This window comes from Camellia sinensis, chromosome 14 (assembly GCF_055761805.1).
Source record: "Camellia sinensis isolate YWXY chromosome 14, ASM5576180v1, whole genome shotgun sequence".
NCBI classification, from domain to species: domain Eukaryota; kingdom Viridiplantae; phylum Streptophyta; class Magnoliopsida; order Ericales; family Theaceae; genus Camellia; species Camellia sinensis.
Window position 1 is genome coordinate 20,389,196 of NC_138974.1, and position 19,249 is coordinate 20,408,444.

Below are 19,249 nucleotides of genomic sequence, written 5' to 3' on the forward strand. Positions count from 1 at the left end.
ACCTCACACGTCCTGTTTGCAGTTGACAAGACAAGTTGGAGACTGCAGTCACGATCTCCACACATGACCTCAGTGTATATGAGTTTGCTTCGATGTCAGACTGTGCCACCATTATTTGCTCAACTGACAACACTGGAAAGTTGAAAACAGGAAAAAGAGGAGGAGCCCGTAGTTGAGGTTCAAGGGAGTCAGAATTGGTCATCTCTATCGTGGACTCGTTCAGGTCTGGAAAAAGAGTAAGAGAACCGTGTGAAGAAACCATGGTAGAGGAGAGTAATGCAAAAGAAAAAGGTTGCAAAGTGGTCGCAGAGAAAGTTTGTAGGCTTTTGCTCTGCTTCTCTCTCTCGTAGGCCTTAACTTAAGAAGAGAGCGAAGAACACAGACAAAGAGGGAGAAATGCCGAAATGATCATTGACAATCGGGCAGGATTGGATAGCCTGTCGATCAGGCGCTGCGACTGTTGAAATCGCACGCTAGATACAACGCTCGAAGAAGATGAAGGAAGAGAGAGTGAGACAAAAATAGAGAGAGAAAGGCAGGAGAGTTGTATACATATATGTATATATATTGTGTATATTTATGAAATATATACATATTTGTCTGAATATTTTGTCACAAGAGTGGCTTGGTTCAGTGGTTTGGCTCAGTGATTGAGGGCTTGAAAAAGCCTGAGGTCAGAGGTTCGAACCCCCATAGCAACGGGTGTTTCTTTTGTTTTGTTTTATGTATATATGTCTCGTATACCCATATATATGTTTATCTGAATATTTTGTCACAGGAGTGGCTTGGTTCAGTGGTTTGGCTCAGTGGTTGAGGACTCGGAGAAGCCTGAGTCAAAGGTTCGAACCCCCGTATCCACGCATTTGTGTTTTTCCTTCCTTTTTGCGTGTTTTGCGTACGCACGCTGACACTAGCAAACGGAATATGCCTTCTCATTAATGGCATCTTCCTGCTGACGGCCACAAACAGAATATTCAAGCAAACAAAATATTCCCCGAATATGTCTATGTATACCGTATGTATATATCTGTGTGTATTTTGTATACGGTATTTGGTATTTAAAAAAAAAAAATCTTTTTGACATTTTTTTTTGAAAACAAGAAAAACAAAAAAGAAATCATTCTATTATACCTTCTTCCACTCCTGTGAGACTCGTTTGGACTTCAAATTCACCTTTGTTCTCTTCACGTGAAATGTGTTAGAATTTGAGATTTACTTGATTAAAATATTTCCCCTCTCCGTATGAGATACGACTAGGTATACTTGTTGGTTATACCACATTTGTTCATTCTACGTGAAACTTGTTAAGATTTGATGTTTACTTGGTTAAAACACCCCTCAATCCCTTTGTGCGTCTGTCGCACTCTTTTACTTTGTGCATCTATCGCACTCAATCCCTTTGTGCATTTATCGCACTCCTTTACTTTGTACATCTATCGCACTTGACCCCTTCGTGCATCTATCGCACTCGATTACTTTGTGCATCTATAGCACTCGATCACTTTGTGCATCTATCACACTCGTTCACTTTGTGCATCTATCGCACTCGATCATTTCGTGCATCTATCGCACTCGATCCCTTGGTGCATCTATCACACTCGATCACTTCGTGCATCCATCACACTCGATCATTTCGTGCATCTATCGCACTCGATCCCTTGGTGCATCTATCGCACTCGATCACTTCGTGCATCCATCACACTCGATCACTTCGTGCATCTATCGCACACGATCACTTCGTGTATCTATCACACTCAATCACTTTGTGCATCTATTGCACACGTTCACTTTGTGCATCTATCGCACTCGATCACTTTGTGCATCTATTGCACTCGTTCACTTTATGCATCTATCGCACTCGATCACTTTGTGCATCTATCGCACTCCATCATTTTGTGCGTTTATCACACTTGTTCACTTTGTGGATCTATCACACTCGTTCACTTGGTGCATCTATCACACTCGTTCACTTTGTGCATCTATCGCACTCGTTCACTTGGTGCATTTATCGCACTCGATCACTTTGTGCATCTATCGCTCGCATACGTTCACTTTGTGCATCTATTGCTCGCACTCGTTCACTTTGTATATCTATCGCACTCGTTCACTTTGTACATCTATCGTACACCTCTCTGTTGTTTCTCAGGGTGCGTGAAATGCAGCCCTGGGTGGGTTTTATCTCGGGACGTGTGAAATACGACCTTTAGCGGTTTTTGTTTCTCAGGACGCGTGAAACACGGTCCTAGGTGGATTTTATCTCGGAACATGTGAAACATGATCCCAATCGGTTTTTCTTTTATCTCAGGACGCGTAAAACGCGGCCTTAGGTGTGTTTGCTCTTATGATACGTGAAATACTATCTCAAACGGTTTTGTTTCTATCTTTGGATGCGTGAAGTGTGGCCCTAAGCTGTTTTTCTTTCACCTTGGGACGTGTGAAATACGACCCCGAGCGATTTTTGTCTTCTTGTTTCTCAGGATGCGGGAAATGCAGTCCTGAGCGATATTTTCTTTCCTCGCCTCGTGTTTTGGCATAGGAAGAGTGTTTTTAATTCATGTGTTGTTCGCTATCCTGCGTATTGTATTCGTTATTGCTCACTGCATCATCTTGCATGATTATTTTCAAAATAGCCAGGTTTACGAAGCGTGTTAGTCCGTCTTTCAAAGTTGCATTGTGCATATTATTTGTATCTTGTCCCTGAACTACGCAAGTTTAAGTCCTCAAAAGGATACGTAGGCAACCCTCGGGTTCAACCAATTGTTTGCACATTTGTTTGTTTGCCCAAGTCTTTCGACCTTATCAAATGGATTGTCTTCGGGTTTTGACATTCACTCGCGTCATAAAATGACTTTGAGCCCTGTCAAAGAGGGGCAACTATAGACATCCCAATTTTGACCGGCCCTAAGACTTGGGCGCTTTCTTTTGATTACCTGATGATGACAATTAATGTGTTTCTCACAGAATCCTCCGTAAGAGAGATGAAATTTGAACTTTAATCCTAACCTTCACCATTATAGCCAAATTATTTTAAACTACTAAATATTTTATTAGTTTAGTATTTTGTAATTTTACATAATTTTATGTGTTTGTTCATATTTTTGGTTTTTTTTTAATATAAATTGGTATAAATTATATATTTTTGTTATTATATATTATAAAAAAAATAATACAAAAATTTATGTCGGTCAGCCTTTGGCTGCCGACATCCAAATCCAAGCACATAATGCATATATATATATATATATTAGATATTTATGATATTATATGTATATAGTTTGTTTGTGGAGAGAGTTTGGCTGGCCTGCTGGATTCAATTGCATATATATATATATATATATATATATATAATATTTTTATTATTATATTATATTTTGCTTGTTTGTTTCTTCCTAGTTTCTGCTTATATAAAGCAATCAAAGGGAGAGGCTCAGGAGGGGGGCTACTCTGAAAAGTCTGAGAGAATTATATTAGAGAATTAGAGAGAAAAAAAAAGGAAGTGGCATGAGAGAGTTTGAGAGAAAAAGAATCAGAAAGAAGAAAAATTATTTTTTGAGAGAGAGAAAGAGAGAAAATAAAATATTTTCTTTGATATTTTTATTTCCATTTCATCAATACACCATTCAAAAACCAACCACTAAAACTGTAATTCTAAATTTTGGACTGAGAATTGAGAACACATTCCACAGACTTGAGAGTAATCAAAAGAAAGTTTGTGACTCAAAAAATTAGTCATTTCCCCAAAGGTGAGTTTTCGCAAACTTTCATTTAATTTAAAAATGTGATATAATTTGTTTAAATACTTCATTTACTGCTTTTCATAACTGTTTTTTTTTTATCGCTTTAATGGGAAGGTTGCACCACCCACATATTTGTTGTAAATTACTTTATATATATATATAATTGTTTTACCATTAAAATGGGAAGGCTGCACCACCCACATATCTGTTGTAATTTATTATTATTATTATTATTTTTATATAACTGTTTTACTGCTTTAACGGGAATGCTGCACCACCCACATATCTGTTGTAATTTAAACATTGTATATAAACTGTTGTAATTTATTACTTTATATAATTTACCCCATTGGATGAATAGTAACCTCCGGCGGTGAATATTACCTCTAGCGATGAATAGTAACCTCGATGATGAATAGTACCTTCAGCGATGAATAGTAACTGTGAACGAAAAAATGCTCGATAAGATGAATAACGATAAAAAAGGATAAATAGTAATTATCATGGTGAATAATACTGTCGGCAATGAATAGTGCCCTAGGATGAATAATGCCCCTGCAAAATAAGTTTCCCCAGGCAGCAATGTTTTAAAACTCGGACCGGACCGGCCGGTCGAACCGGGAACCGGGCCTTGTTCCGGTCCGGTCAGCCCTCTAAAACCGGAGTAGGATGAAAACCGGCTTAGAAATACAAAACCGGTAAATCCGGCAGTTGAACCGGGAAAACCGGTGACCCGGTCCCGGTTCGGTGGGGTGGACCGCTGGTTTTTTTCTATTTTTTTTTAATTTTCTTTCTTTCTGTTCTTTCTTTCTTTCTTATATATTTATATATATATATATATATTATATATAAATATATTTCAAAATTTTGACTAAAAATTCTTATTTCAAGAGTCTCCTCTCATAAGGAAGAGTCTCATTGGAAGTTTGAGAAAATTGTGAAAGTCTATTCCTATTTATAGGAAAAGAATTTTCAAAAAGAACCTACAAAATTCTATGTGGGATTCAATCAAATTATTTAAAACATATTGATTGGAGGGAGAGTTGAAATTTTCATTTCCCTCCAAAATTAAACCTAACATTCAATCAATTTGTTTGGAAGGAATGTTTAAAAAATTTAATTTCTTTAAAACAAGTAACTTTTTTTTATCAATTATGACTTTATTAAATATTATTAATAAATACCATACAACAATTTTTATTTTTATTTGAGTATTTATATGTATTTTTATTTATTTATAATTTATAATTATATTTTTTAATTTTATAATATTAATTATGACGTCATGGTTCGACCGCTTTGACCCGACGGTTGAACCGGTGACCCGTCCACCCGGTCCCTTTTCCAGTTCGCTCACCGGTCCGGGTTTCAAAACATTGCCAGGCAGAACGGAGCAGTCTTCTCGCGTCCAGCAGAATATTTTTCGGCAATCCACAAAGCGCATGGAGTTTCTTTATTTTTATGATTATTATTTTTTTTTATTTTGAGAGTTTGTGAGGTTTTTATTTTGTTGTAATATTCCATTCTCTCTCTCTTATTTGATTTGTAATTATTTATTCAAAGTGTTGTAATAATTTCCCGCTCCGCTTCTTTCTATCCCGTTCTTTTACTTACTTTCTTTATCTGTGAATATGCATCATATTTCCTCTTTCATTATATCTATGTTTTGCATCCATGTTTCATGCATCTTGATTTAGCTAATTTTGTATCTGTGGATTTAATCAATTCCTATGTGATTATGTGTGTTACCTTATATTCTTGAGATGATTCACATGTCATATCTTAAAAGCCGAATCTTTAGTTGCATTATAGCGATCCCGGGTTTACCCTTGTTGTACAGTGATCCGGACATGTGTCCGTGGATGTTGGTAGTTGATTATTATTTTGTTTACGTCCTTTTTACTTTGTATTTAAGTTGTAGGATGTGTTGGGCGGGTTTGTTTACAGGTTGGTTGAGTTTAGAAACCAAAACTAGTTGCCCAGATTTTGGCCTGTCCGCTCGAGCGGGGGTTGTGGCGCTCGAGCGAGGAATTCACCCATCCAGTATTTTCCTATGCAGTGTTGTACGCTTGAGCGTGGGATTGGCCGCTCGAGCGGGGTTGTGTGAGTGCCGCTCCAGCAGGGAGTTGGACGCTCGAGCGGAGGCCTGGTTCTGTAAAAGTTCTGGGAGTGTGTATCCGGAGCTCGAGCGGGAGTTTGGCCGCTCGAGCGGAAGTCTGTGAGTGACGCTCGAGCGGGGTGTTTTACGCTCGAGCGGGCGACTGGGTTTAAGTTCCGAGTTTTGACTTTTCAAATCACTTTTTCACTTTCTCTTCTCTCTCCTACTTTTCTAAAAACACCATTGTTAAGCCTCTCACTCTAGAACTCTACCTTCTCTCTAGGTTTTGATCTAGTAGGAGTGATTTGCTCACCTTTGGCCTTTACAAAAAAGTTGTTGATCGTCGAGGGCTACTTTTTAATCTGAAAATTTCGGGTTTTAGAGCACGTTGGGTTTTGTCATCTTCTCCCTTGGAGCTCCGAATTTGAGGTAGGGATACCCTACTCCTCTCTATGGGTTTTGTCTTTAAATTTTAGTATTTTGAGATGTTGGGCTTGGTTTGGTAATTTTGTGAAAGTTTGGGGCTTTTGTGTAATTTTACAAAAGTTGGGGTTTTATTCATAATAAACCTAGATGCATGTTTGGAATAGAGAAATGGAATTAATGTTGAATCATTGATGAAAATGGGACCTAAGGGTTGAAATGGTAATTATGGAAAATGGTCTAATTACGTTGTTTGATTAATTGGGTTAATTAATCACAAGAAATGAAGTTATGAAATGGAATTGTTGAGATTGGAATGTATGGGGTTAAAGGGTGTAGTTGAATTAATTATCACTCACCGAATTGAAATGTTGATTGAATATCCATTTGTGCATTTATTTTCTGTTTAGAAATAACTGCTTTGGGCTATCGGTGGAGGATAGTCGTGATTGTTGTAGACAATGCATGATGATTAGGCAAACGGAAACTAATCAATGGAATGTGTCATGGAAATTGACGGTTGATAGAATACATTAAATGTATGTATTGAATGATTGTATATAGAACCAATGTGTTTGTATACATTATGTGTAGAGGAGGAGATGGGGGATGTACTCCGCAGTTTAGGGGAAGATAGGGGATGTACCTCTAAACCGGATAGTGTTGGGAGAAGATAGGGGATGAACTCCGTAGATACAGCTAATATGCTTGTCTAAAGAAGTGAAGATAGAGCTTATATGCTTATCTTTGTGAAATGTGGATATAGCTTATATGCTTATCTGAATATGGGATATTGTTGTTATACATATCTGTTGAGAATGTGGATACAGCTTATATGCTTATCTGTAAATGTGGGATATGGTTTTTATACTTATCTGTTGAAATGATGATAGAGCTGACATGCTTATCTGTTGAAAAAGGGAAGATGTAAAGTAACTTGGACTCATAAGTCGGATGACATAAATATGTGATTTATGTAAATGTATCAGTGTTGGCCATCTATCAATTGCTAATATTTTAGTCATTGTCCATGGTTGGTTTAGTGTGTTTCTACTGGGCTGTGGCTCACCCTATATGGGAATATCATTTTCAAGTACAGGTAGCATGCCACCTCCAAGGACATAGCTTGGGAGGCTAGAGGCGGACATACTTTTGTCGTTTTATTTTTGATGTATTACATGTAAATTCAAGCCAAGGGCTTAATGTGTAAACGAGTTATTACCCTTTTGTTGTAACCAAGTGTTAACTTGGAAAGCTGTAAGCCCGTAGGGTACTTTGCTTTTGTTGTTAACATGTAATACTTTTGTAATGAAACTCTGATAAATAGAAGAACGTGGTTATTTCATATGTCAATGAATGCTTTATTTGATGGGTTTAATGTTATTATTTTGAGGGCGTTACATGCATCTCATGAGTGAATTGCATTAGGATTTTGTATATAAGATCATGCATATTTTACTTAGTTTGTTTTGTAGCTTGTTCGGGGGTCGTCAAACATGTAAGTTTTTATCCTTTAGCATCCCATTTGTGTGTGTTTTTCTTACTATGTTTAGCATTCTACCATGAGACTATTTTCTTATGTGATATAACTCTATGAATGCCAGTGGATGGATGTTGTGTCGCTTAATCTAGAATATGTTGATTTTCATGTTTGTAAGCTCAATTTATTTGAGTTGTACATTTTCAAAACTCTTTCAAAACTACATGAAATCAAGTTGTTCCAAAGTGAATGACATAGTCTATACTTGTATGTTTCACATAATAAATTTAGGATTTATTAAATAATCAGAACATGAACATATAAAGAAAATAAAATTCATATTATGGTTAGTAAAGGCCGATCTTTTGATCGGGTGAGCGGGGGTGCTGAATTAATGACTTTCCCCTATCATACCTAAGGTTCTGAACCGAGACAACTTTGGTTATGACGAACAGTGGCCTTGGCACGAGTCATGGGCTTCCTAATTTTTCAAAATATGAGGTTATGACTCTGAGATCTGATGACGCAGTCCATTTTTGACAAAATTGCAATAAAATAGATTTTCACTAAAAGTTACCAAATCTGGACTCTCATCTATGTTTCACATTGTACTCGTGAGACTACATCAAAGAGACCGAGGGTTTGAACTGTTTAATGCGCATGGGTACTCCTCGAGCATGTTACAGATAAAAAATGAGAGACTTTAAAAAATTGGAACTTTAGGCAAGCATCTTGCTTAGGACTGCCCTGCATACAAATCTATGAACAAAATAATTTCTTTTATTAGTTTTTATAAAGTGAAGGTAAAGTAATCTTTCGCCATTTAATCCCAATGGATTGGATTAGGGTTTGTTAATAGTACCAACATTTTATCTTTGGACCCAAATCAACTAATTTCAAATTTTATAAAAGTTCTTTGGACATCCTACTTGATATCAAAATTATCTCTAATCTTCTTAAACACTAACCCTACTTACATCCTCCCCCCCAACCTTTCTCTGTCGCTCCCATTTTCTCACGACTTGTGAAGTATGGATACTTCAAAAATGTTATCATACTCGTATTGGGTATTTATCGAGTACTAATACCCATATCGATAGGGCTGCATGTGTACCGGATACTCGAAATACATACTGGATATTTTTTATACATTCTTTAGCAGTGGGGTATTCCATGAGTACTTCATGGGTACATCGGGAGTACACCAAGCAATGAGACATTAATGGAGATACGTTTAATTTATTAGAGAGCTTTTATTTACTTGAAATTGTAAATCCTTTGATGTGTTAGAGATCAAAGATATATTAGTTAATGATGAAGTTGATAGAAGTAAAAACTAAAACTTCAAGGCTTTTTTTTTTTTTTTTTTTTTAACTTTTGAAATGAAATTTTATTTTGTAATTTCTCTTATTTAATAGTATTAAAATAGCTTATAAACTTTGCTTTGATATTGGTGTTATTCAACTATGATTTCTTTTTTAGTTTTGTAATTTTTCTTTCTAATTTTGGTATTGAACTTTGATTTATAGATTAAATTTCAAACTATAAATTATAAAAAATAAAAAATTTATTGACCTATCTTAGTCGTACCCGTATTTTATTTTTTTAAGATTTTGCCGTAACAATATACTTGTACTAATATCCGTACCTACACTCGTACTTCATAACTCGCCACTCCCAGTCTCATCCTATTCTATGTCACCTGTCGGCCTCTAACACCTATCCATCACTTGTTACACCACCAACCTCCTCCAACATCTTCTTCTCCACCATGAGCTTTTTCACTTCCAAAATTGCCACTCTAGCCTTTTGCCTCTCTCCACCTCACAACCCTCTACTCTTGTCCGTCCACAATCTTTTTAGGGCATGTTTGATTGACATTATTAGAGCATGGGGTTGAGATTATTAATCTGCGGGTCCAACGATTTTGTGTTTGCTTTGAAATTTTGTTTCAGGATTATTAATCCAATAGATAATTTATCCAACAAATTTGTAAGATTATCAGTAATAGGGTTGGGGTTGGGGTTGGGGTAGGGGTAGAATTATATATCCTGAGCTAGAAAATAAAATAAAAAAACTCTTTTACCCTTGACTAAAAATTAAAGCACTTATTTTTTTTTAATAATTTTATATTTTAGAAGGATAAAAATAATTTTTAAAAATTTAAAAATATTTTTTGATATTTATTTTATCAAATTAGTTTATATTTAAAAAAATAAAAACCAAACATGGCCTTTGTATTTTTATTTTGCTATTATTTATTTATTTATAATTTTTTTCAAAACTATGTTTATGAAGAAATTTTGATAAAGTAGAGATTGTGAAGCAATATTGATGGATGGTAAGATTAGAAAATAAGATAAATATAGTTCTAATCATACATTCATATGTTTTCTTATCCAATGCAAATCAAACAATGGACAAGAGAATAATTTATCTTACTAATCCAATTGGATAGTGAATACTATAATAATTTAATGGAATTATTAATATTTTCACTTTTAATCTTGTGAATCAAACATGACCTTAAGTCATTCAAAATCTTAGAAATTATTCAATACTCCCGGAGCACCACGTAGCCATATTCCAAGTAAATCACCAATTATTTAGTCTCATATTGTTCTCTAATCTCCACATATATTATGGACCCTTACGCATCTCCACCAATCAAAATCTTATGGAGTAACACGTGTCCATATTCTGGGAGTACTAAATAATCATCCCAAATTCCTACCATGGAAATCAAGAGAGAGAAATCGCGAAAGTGGGAAGGAAGAAGGGGTCGTGGTTGCTGTGAGAACGGGGATCGCGGGGGTAGGGCTAGATGCCAAGGGGAAAAAGAAGGGACTATGGTGTTAGGGAAAATCTATGTGATTCCCCACAAGTAAATCAATCAATGGGAATAAAAACTAATGCGGAAAAATTAAATCAAAGGCAACACAAGAATTTTTACGTGGTTCCCTCAATGTGAGGTACGTCCACGGGATCGAAATTCGATTCCATTATCAACCAAATAAGTTCCAAACGATTACAAACGAGACACTAATAGTCTCACAAAATCACCCTTAGGTGAATTCCAAATAATCACAAATAAACAAAGAGGAAAGACCTCACCAAATAGATGAACCAAAATCTTCAGAATCAGAGTTGAAGAAGACCCAAAATAACGAACTAAAACAACTTCAAATCAATCCAACCGAAGATGCACTGGGACAATGTTCAAAATAGCCAAACCTTGAAATCAATCAAATCTTCCAATTAACAGAGAACAAGGCCACGCACAAACCAAATCACATTGAAGATTGAATTAATTTGTAGCCGCTGCTGCCTCACGTACTACAGAAAAAGGTGAAGAACCAACAATATATATATTAGTTATATTATATATGTTGTGAATCTTGGATTTTTATAATTAAATTCTAATTGTATCCAAATTGAATTGGGTCTCTTCAAATATAATATATAAAAATATATTATACTAAACCAAGCCAAATTAAAACTCTTTTAATAAATCAATTGGGTCCCACACTCCAATAAGGAGGTATACCCAACAATTCTCCCCCTACCGACTTAGGTGGAGAGATCAACCATACCCGCCAAAGTTCGACACTTCAAATGTTTGTCCCTCGACAAAGTCTTTGTCAACATATCTGAAATATTATCATCTGTGTGAACCTTTTCGAGTTGTAACAATTTCGAATCTAACACATCACGAATCCAATGGTATCTCACATCAATGTGTTTCGATCTCGAATGAAAAGTAGAATTTTTACTCAAGTGAATAGCACTTTGACTATCACAATAAAGCACATACTTTTCTTGCTTTAAACCCAACTCTTGCAAAAATTTCTTCAACCATAACTCTTCTTTGCAAGCTTCTGTAATAGCAATAAATTCAGCTTCGGTAGTTGAGAGAGCAACACATTTTTGTAATTTAGATTGCCATGCCACAGCTCCCCCTGCAAAAGTCATCAAATACCCCGAAGTAGATTTCCGAGAATCAACATCACCAGCCATGTCAGAATCTGTGAACCCATCAAGCATCGGCTTACCATCCCCAAAACACAAACACACCTTCGAAGTCCCTCGAAGATACCTTAGAATCCATTTTACCGCTGCCCAATGTTCTTTACCCGGATTAGAGAGAAAACGACTCACCACACCAACGGCGTGAGCAATATCCGGCCTTGTACAAACCATGGCATACATCAAAGAACCAACTGCTGAAGCATAAGGAACTTTCTGCATCTCTTCCTTGTCTTTCTCACTTGTAGGACATTGATTCGAACTAAGCTTGAAATGACCCGCAAGTGGACAACCAACCGGCTTTGCTTTATTCATGTTGAACCTCTCAAGAACTTTCTCAATGTAGCTTTCTTGAGACAACCAAATCAGCCCTTCTTTGCGATCACGAACAATTTTCATACCAAGAATTTGCTTTGCCGGTCCCAAATCTTTCATAGCAAAAGACTTACTCAACTCCAATTTCAACCTGTTTATCATGGTAGAATCTTGACCCACAATTAACATGTCATCAACATAAAGCAAAAGAATAATAAATTTACCATCTGGAAAATTTTTCACAAACACACAATGGTCCGAAGTGGTTTTAGAAAAACCATTATTCATCATGAAAGAGTCAAATTTTTTGTACCATTGCCGCGGGGCTTGCTTGAGACCATACAAACTTTTCTTCAATTTGCAAACAAATTTCTCTTTCCCTTTTTCCACAAAGCCTTCCGGTTGCTCCATGTAAATTTCTTCTTCAAGGTCACCATGAAGAAATGCGGTCTTCACATCAAGTTGCTCAACTTCAAGGTTCATACTTGCAGCCATGCCAAATACAACCCGAATAGAAGACATCTTTACAACTGGTGAGAAAATTTCATCAAAATCAATACCTTTCTTTTGCCCAAAGCCTTTCACAACAAGACGTGCCTTGTACCTCAGATTCTTGCCATCATTCTTCAATTTGAAGACCCACTTATTTTTCAGAATTTTCCTCCCTTTAGGCAACTTCACTAAATCATAAGTGTGATTTTCAACTAAGGAATTCATCTCCTCTTCCATGGCCTTTTTCCAATCACCTTTCTTTGCATGCTCAATTGCTTCTTGGTAGCTCTCAGGCTCCCCTTGATCAGAAATCAACACAAATTCATTGGGAGGATACTTTCTTGAAGGTTGTCGGTCCCTTGTAGATTTCCTCAACTCAAGTTGTGGTGACGGTACTTGAGTTGGATGCTCTTCCTCAATTTCTGGCTCATCTTCATTAGGATTAGCATCATCCTCCACATCTTCAATGGGTGGCTGCACATCTCCCCCGTTTTCATCATCAACTGAAGATGAAGGAGATAAATCCATGTCAATGAGATCACTAGCTTTTGGCTCCGGTTGATCACCTTTGCCAAAGTCTTCAATTGTTTGGTCTTCAAGAAACACAACATCACGGCTTCGAATAACTTTCTTGTCGACCGGATCCCACAATCTATACCCAAATTCATCACGCCCATAGCCAAGAAAAATACATTGTCTTGACTTACTATCAAGTTTGGACCTTTCATCTTTTGGAATGTGAACAAAGGCTCGGCAACCAAACACTCTCAAGTGCTCATAAGATACATCTTTACCGGTCCAAACTCTTTCTGGAACATCACCATTCAAAGGATAGGAAGGTGACAAATTGATCACGTCAACCGCTGTCTTCAACGCCTCACCCCAAAAGGATCTTGACAATTTAGCTTGTGAAAGCAAACACCTTGTTCTTTCCACAATTGTGCGGTTCATCCTCTCGGCAACGCCATTTTGTTGAGGAGTCTTCTTAACTGTCTTTTGGTGTCGAATACCTTGGCTGCGACAATACTCATCAAATGGCCCAATGTATTCACCACCATTGTCTGATCGGATGCACTTCAACTTCTGCCCTGTTTCTCTTTCAACCATGGCCTGAAAATGCTTAAATACTTCTAGAACTTGATCTTTAGATTTTAGTAGAAAAGCCCAAACTTTCCTTGAATAATCATCAATGAAAGTAACAAAATAAAGTGCACCATATGTGTTCTAACTTTTAAAGGACCACAAACATCCGAATGAATCAACTCCAAAACATTTTCTTTTCTAGAAGCAACATTTTTATGAAAAGAAACTCTATGTTGTTTACCCGCCAAACAATGAACACAAGTTTTAAGATGTGTACCTTTCAAACCGGGTAGAAGCTCTTTCTTGAACAATACTTGCAGCCCCTTTTCACTCATATGGCCAAGCCGCTTGTGCCATAATTCAGTAGAAGTATCTTCTTCAAGTGCATTGACAACACCTTTACAAATTTTTCCTTGCATCGAATAAAGTGTATGAGTCTTCTTACACTTAGCCACCACCAAGGAACCCTTTGTGAGCTTCCATATTCCATCACCAAATTTGTTGTTGAAGCCTTCATCATCTAGCTTTCCAGTAGAGATCAAATTGAGGCGAATGTCGGGAACATGCCTCACGTCTTTAAGCAATAACTTGCAGCCCAAATTTGTTTCCAAGCAAACATCACCCATGCCAATAATCTTGGACAACCCTTCATTACCCATTCGAACAAAACCATAATCTCTTTCGGTGTAGGTAGTGAAGAAATCAACTCGAGAAGTCACATGAAAAGAAGCACCGGAATCAATCACCCAATTGCTCTCTTGGCCCACAAAATTGATACAATCATCTTCACAAACGACCATGAGATCAGCATTGGTAGTAACTGCCGTTGTGTCTTCTTGCTTCTTGTCCACACTTTTGTCACGCATTTTCTCCTTATTCTTGAGCTTTCGGCATTCCCGCTTCATGTGCCCTTTCTCATGGCAATAATAGCACTCAATGTCTTTCTTTGAAAAAGAACCATCTTTCGATTTGTCACGGCTTTGATCACGACCATGAGGAGTCTTACTCCTCCCCCTTGTTTTGCTTCGACCTCTCACAACGAATGCTTCCGAATGAGAGGAACCTGCTGATTTTCTTCTAGTTTCTTCATTCAACAGGCTACTAGTGACTTGGCCCATTGTGACAACTCCATCAGGCGCCGAATTACTGACGGTCACAACCAAAGTCTCCCAACTTTCGGGTAAAGAACTAAGTAGCATCAAAGCCTGCAACTCATCATCAAAAACAATTTTCATAGAAGCAAGTTGGTTAACAATACTCTTTATTTCATTCAGATGTTCCGGAATAGGGCTGCCTTCTTTATATTTTAAATTAACCAACTTACGAAACAGAAAAGCTTTATTTGTGGCTGATTTCCTATCATAAAGGCCCTCTAATTTTTTCCATAAATCATGTGCTGAAGTTTCAGTAGCAACATGATGAAACACACTGTCATCAATCCATTGACGGATAACACCAACGGCTTTTCGATTAAGCCTATTCCATTCATCATCTTTCATACCCTCAGGTTTGCCAGAATCACCCTCAATGGGTCCATATAAATCTTTACAAAATAATAAGTCCTCCATTTTAGTTTTCCAAGTTACCCAATTACTTCCATTGAAGCTAGACATGCGACCCACATTCCCCTCCATTGATTTACACAAATAAATAAATCCAAATAAACCGTAAGCTCTGATACCAGTTGTAAAGATGTCTTCTATTCGGGTTGTACTTGGCATGGCTGCAAGTATGAACCTTGAAGTTGAGCAACTTGATGTGAAGACCGCATTTCTTCCCATGTGAATACTAATTTCATCTTTTGAAGAGATTAGGAATAGGAGACTCTTACACTGAATTTGAATTGGGGGATGAAAATAAGAAAATAAATAATTTTAAAATCTACCAATTAGCAATACAATTCCCACCCCAAATCAATAAACAAAGATGCCCTCATGAAAAATCAATCCCTCTTTAGGTGGGTCCCAGTCCTACTGAAAATTGGTGGAATATTCAGACATATACTTTTGGTTCTATCCTTGAGAAAGTGAGCTTGAGATGCTTGAGAATTCCAAAGAATGGTCAGAAGAAGCTATAATGTTTTACATATTGAAGGAAAAAGATACCTGGTTGCTTTGTGATGGGTAATGCTTTAAGGACAAAATATACTTTAGGAAGAAAATTTCTTCCTTTTTTTCGTAGGAAAGACAACAATATGGACCATCCACTACAAAGCTTTAGAAAATACATTGATCCTTGTGTAATCAAAAGGAAATGGAAAGACCAATTTCATGTGCTCTCTCTCTCTCTCTCCCCTTCCTGCTGTGAGTATACAATGCTTAGGATGTTTTTGTTTCCAAGTGCTATGCATACAAGTATGGTTCGAAACATGTGCAATCTATTTTTTACTATTATTTTGTTATTTTTTTTTTTTATTTATGGAGCAACAATGTCATGATAATCACAATGTCATAGTTTATTTATCATTGAATTCATTATAACTATCAATAATGCACACAAGTGATGGATTTTTTAAGCCAATACAATGATCACATATAAAATAATAAATCAATTATGATATACAAATATAATCATCATATCATTGTTGTTTTTGAAGAAGAGAAGTGCAAGGTTTGAGAGCTTGTCTTTCCACATAAGTTGCCACAAGAACATTTAAGAGTATTTTTAAATTTTAAATTTGGGAAAATGATTTATGAAGGGAACTCAACCCTCACTTGAAAGTATTATTCGTTATGACCGAATTCAATAAACAATCTTACGAATTTATCCTAAACCATGCATACATGATCTTAACTTTGATATCATGTTAGATGCATAATTCAAGAGATATTATCCACTATAGCACATTCCAACAACAAACCGAACCGCATAGGTTTGTATCTTTAAGCCCCGTCCTAAAGGAAACCTCTACAATAGAGGTGTCTTGTGACCAAGGGCAAAACTAGAAAATCTGTCTAACGATAACCAAAATGTGTGAAAAAAATTGAGAAAATTTTTATACATTACTAACTGAAAAAAGCAATTCTTACATAAATGTTGTGAAATAACAATTTCATGAGAATTAGATTCTTTTAGTTTATTTTTTAATCAGTAAAAAAGCAATATTTTATTAAATAAATAAAACATTACAATAAATAAAGAAAAATCATGAATAAACATGATTTCTTTTATGTATATACACTCCGTAAAATAAAGATATAATAAATGAAACCTTTCTCTTGAGCGCTAGGTGAACACTTAGGGCCAACCTTGAGGTGAGGAGACCAAGGAGGTCGTCTTGTCCTCCAAATTTGAACGATTTTTTTTTTTTTTGATCAATAAAAGAAGAGAACTTTATTGATGATAACAAAACATACATTACATATCGGAAACCATCAAATTAAAAAAAAGAAAAGAAAAGAGCAAGATAGCATCATAGCACCCCAACCTAATCCCAATTAGTTTAGCACCAAGAGGGACACTCAAATTTGAACAAAATTTAAGGGCCTCCAGGTGCATTTATGTCAGAATTACCTTAAAACTAATCCAATTCATTTATTTTTTTATGTTAGTGTATCATGCAGTGTTTTTTGTAATTTATTTATTTATTTATAGAAATGGTCTAATCTTAAAAATTCAGTTTAAATCCCGAATATCTGAGGGCTGGCCCTGGAATGGTGATGTTGGAATGAAGCTACAACCAGAAATACGTGCAGTTCGCAATAGATAAAGATAAGCAGCAACAACTGCTGCATGGGTATGGGTATCTGAAAGCCACCAGAGAGGATATTAGGGACCCAAAAAAGACGTACTAAATATTCTATACAATACTTACATGGTTGTAAGATCCACATTACATAGAACTCACACCTATTTAAATATTTTGTAATTCATTTAGGATTTCTAATATTTTTATACAAAAGAATACAAAATTTTACTTTTTTTCGTATCTACTGAATTTTTTTTCATATCTAAAATTTTTCATAAATTTTTTACTTATTAGTATGTCTCAATTAAGTGGATGTTAATAATAATTAAATATAAAAAATTACATTAAAGACAAAAAAAATATTAAAATAAAAAAATCAAATATAGTTTTTAAATTTCAAAATCAAACAAACTGATAATAATGTTTACATGCAACGTCTCTGTAACTCTCACAAGATTTCATTCATCCTCTAAGGGTGATTTAGGAGTTCAAAAAGTTTATTACATGTGTCAAATTCAATTGTGTTTTTACGTGGCCTTTCTTTATGTATATATATATATATATATTGTATTTTGTTTTCAGTTTTTATTTTGCAGGACAATAATGTTGTAGTAGCCTAGTAGATTATTTAAGGGTTAATTACAAAAAAAAAAAAAAAATTCTAAGGTTTCGCGTGTTTTTCAATTTAAATTCCAAAGTTCAATTTTGACAAATTAAACCCTCCATCCGTATTTCAATATGCCCCTTAATCCATCTCCATTCATTTTCTTCCACTGCACACATAATTTTCATATTCAAACTCAATTGTTTATGCCTTTGTATCTCCCTTGTCATAATTTCGTTTTACCTCATTTTAAGTCGTTGGATTCATTCCATAACTTAGTTTTCATTCCATTCCTCATATGCCTTGTTCCACCTCTTTTTGCTTGTCATCGGAATTCCAAAATTTGACCAAAAAATAAGATTTTTCTTTACATATTTGACTTTTCTTCGAGCATCTTTCATACTCCATAATTTTCTCGATTCTTAACAGTTTTACTCCGTTCTTTTGCCAAGCTCTTCACCACACTTCCTACTTCGTCCTATGTTATGTCGCTTTCATACTCATCCTCGAAATGGATGGCTTCGGTATGCTGAAATTAGCCCAAAAACCAACTTCGAAAATTTCAGAAACTTATTTCTTTTATTTCTTTTCTATCTTCCTTCTTTATCTTCACCTATAACATGTTGTGATTGATAGTTCTAGGTTTTAACAGAGCTGGGCGACGGCAGCGACGACGGTGGTAGTGAAGCTCACGGTTTAAGGAAGTGATTACAAGAATAGTGATGGCGTCGTTTAAAAGTGGTGGTGTTGGAGTTTGATGGCAACAGTGAGGCTGAGAGGTGCTGATGATGAAGCTCACATGGTGGTGGTTGGTAGTTCAGGTGGTGATGATGAAGTTGATCGCTACTATTGTCATCACTATTGGACCATCACTACCATCACCATCGCCTATCTCTGTCAAAACCTAGAACCGTCATTCGCAACATGTAATAGGTGAAGATGAAGAAGAAGAAAGATAGAGGGAAAAGAAACAAAAGAGATAAGTTTTTGAAATTTTCAAAGTTAGTTTTTGGCCTACTTTCGACATATCGAAACCACCCATTTCGAGGAGGAGTAAGAAATCGAGGTAACGTAGAATGAAGTAGAAAGTGAGGTGAAGAGATTGACAAAAGAACGGGGTAAAACCGTTGGGAATTGAGAAAGTTATGGAGTTTAAAAGATGGCTTGAAGAAACGTAAAAAAAGGGAAGAAAAATATTATTTTTGGTCAATTTTCGAAACTCCGACAGCATGAAACAAGAAGTGGAACAAGGCATATGAGAAATGGAATGAAAATTATGCCACGGGGCGAATCCAATGACTCA